Source organism: Bison bison, unplaced genomic scaffold (assembly GCF_000754665.1).
Source record: "Bison bison bison isolate TAMUID 2011002044 unplaced genomic scaffold, Bison_UMD1.0 scf7180017864484, whole genome shotgun sequence".
Lineage (NCBI taxonomy): Eukaryota > Metazoa > Chordata > Mammalia > Artiodactyla > Bovidae > Bison > Bison bison.
In genome coordinates this window covers 374,775-377,335 of record NW_011495044.1, presented here as the reverse complement: position 1 = coordinate 377,335, position 2,561 = coordinate 374,775, and positions in this window count along the sequence as shown.

The window sequence follows — 2,561 nt, the reverse complement described above, 5'->3', positions numbered from 1 at the left end:
CTTCACAACCCAGACAATCACGATGGTGTGATCACTCAGCTAGAGCCAGACATCCTGGAATGTGAAGTCAAGTGGGCCTTAGAAAGCATCACTATGAACAAAGCTAGTGGAGGTGATGGAATTCTAGTTGAGCTATTTCAAATCCTGAAAGATGATGCTGTGAAAGTGCTGCACTCAATATGCCAGCAAATTTGGAAAACTCCAGTGGCCACAGGACTGGAAAAGGTCAGTTTTCATTCCAATCCCAAAGAAAGGCAATGCCAAAGAATGCTCAAACTACCACACAATTGCACTCATCTCACACGCTAGGAAAGTAATGCTCAAAATTCTCCAAGTTAGGCTTCAGCAATACGTGAACCGTGAACTTCCAGATGTTCAAGCTGGTTTTAGAAAAGGCAGAGAAACCAGAGATCAAATTGCCAACATCCACTGGATCATTGAAAAAGCAAGAGAGTTCCAGAAAAAAATCTATTTCTGCTTTATTGACTATGCCAAAGCCTTTGACTGTGTGGATCACAATAAACTGTGGAAAATTCTGAAAGGGATGGGAATACCAGACCACCTGACCTGCCTCTTAAGAAAACTATATGCAGGAAGCAACAGTTAGAACTGGACATGGAACAACAGACTGGTTCCAAATAGGAAAAGGAGTACGTCAAGGCTGTATATTGTCACCCTGCTTATTTAACTTCTATGCAGAGTACATCATGAGAAATGCTGGACTGGAAGAAGCACAAGCTGGAATCAAGATTGCCAGGAGAATTATCAATTACCTCAGATATGCAGATGACACCATCTTTACAGCAGAAAATGAAGAGGAACTAAAAAGTCTCTTGATGAAAGTGAAAGAGGAGAGTGAAAAAGTTGGCTTAAAGTTCAACATTCAGAAAATGAAGATCATGGCATCTGGTCCCATCACTTCATGGGAAATAGATGGGGAAACAGTGGAAACAGTGTCAGACTTTATTTTGGGGGGCTCCAAAATCACTGCAGATGGTGATTGCAGCCATGAAATTAAAAGACCCTTACTCCTTGGAAGGAAAGTTATGACCAATCTAGACAGCTTATTAAAAAGCAGAGACATTACTTTGCCAACAAAGGTCTGTCTAGTCAAGGCTATGGTTTTTCCAGTGGTAATGTATGGATGTGAGAGTTGGACTGTGAAGAAGGCTGAGTGCTGAAGAATTGATGCTTTTGAACTGTCGTGTTGGAGAAGACTCTTGAGAGTCCCTTGGACTGCAAGGAGATCCAACCAGTCCATCCTTAAGGAGATCAGTCCTGAATATTCATTGGAAGGACTGATGCTGAAGCTGAATCTCCAATACTTTGGCCACCTCATGTGAAGAGATGACTCATTGGAAAAGACCCTGATGCTGGAAGAGATTGGGGGCAGGAGGAGAAGGGGACGACAGAGGATGAGATGGCTGGATGGCATCACCGACTCGATGGGCGTGAGTCTGAGTGAACTCCAGGAGTTGGTGATGGACAGGGAGGCCTGGCGTGCTGTGATTCATGGGGTCGCAAAGAGTCGGACACGACTGAGCGACTGAACTGAACTGAACTGAACTGAACTGAATATTCCATATCTATATGTACCACATCTTCTTTATCCATTCATCTGTCAGTAGACACGTACGTTGCTTCCGTGTCTTGGCTGTTGCGAAGAGGGCTGCTATGAACATTGGATGCATCTACCTTTTCACCTGAGTTTTCTCTGGCTATGTGCCCAGGAGTGGGATTTCTGGGTCAAATGGCATCTCTGTTTTTAAACTTCCAATGTTTGAAGTCACCAGTCTGTGGTCATTTGTCACAGCAGCCCCAGAGAACTGATAGGCACTGAAACAGGACAATGTAAGAGGATTTTAAGAAAGGGATTCTTTCCTTCTCATTCTGACAGAGGCCCAAAGACCAAAGCCGACCAAATAGGTGGTAAGAGGCCTATACATCAAGATGCTTGGCTCAGACGCACAGAAACCAGGTGATGATCCTGTCTTCTGACTGCCTCGGGGTTAGGCAGGGCTGAATCTGAGAGGCCAGAGGGGCAGAGAGTCCTCTGAGGAAAGTAGCTGGAGGCTGGGAGGCCCACCCTCCTGGGAACCAGTGGGGAGGCAGCCGCCTCACCTCACCCTAGGAATGTGAAGGCAGGAGGCCATGGCCTGTGGCCCGAGGAGCAGGTGGGGTGTGAGGGTTGCGCTGGAACCAGCCAGACCCCCAGGGGTGGCGATGGCGGGGCCAGGATGCCTGCACACCTGTCAGACACCGGACAAGGGTGAGAGAGGCCGGGACCTGAGCAGTTTCAGGTCCTGTTGGGGTGCGGCCCTTCCCTGGCCCTCAACTCTCCTCTCTGGACTTCTTTCCACCCAGAAGAGCCGGGGGCAGCCAGGTGAGAGGTGAGGACAGTGGGAAGCTCAGGGCTGAGAAACGGCGATGGAGCCCACCCCACCGTCTCACTCGCTGCTGCCGGTGCCCTCCTTGATCTGGGCAGCACTGATACGTGCAGAGTGTGGGTGATGACTGCACTGAGCATATCAGGTGTTATTGATACAGCGAGTCAATTCTTG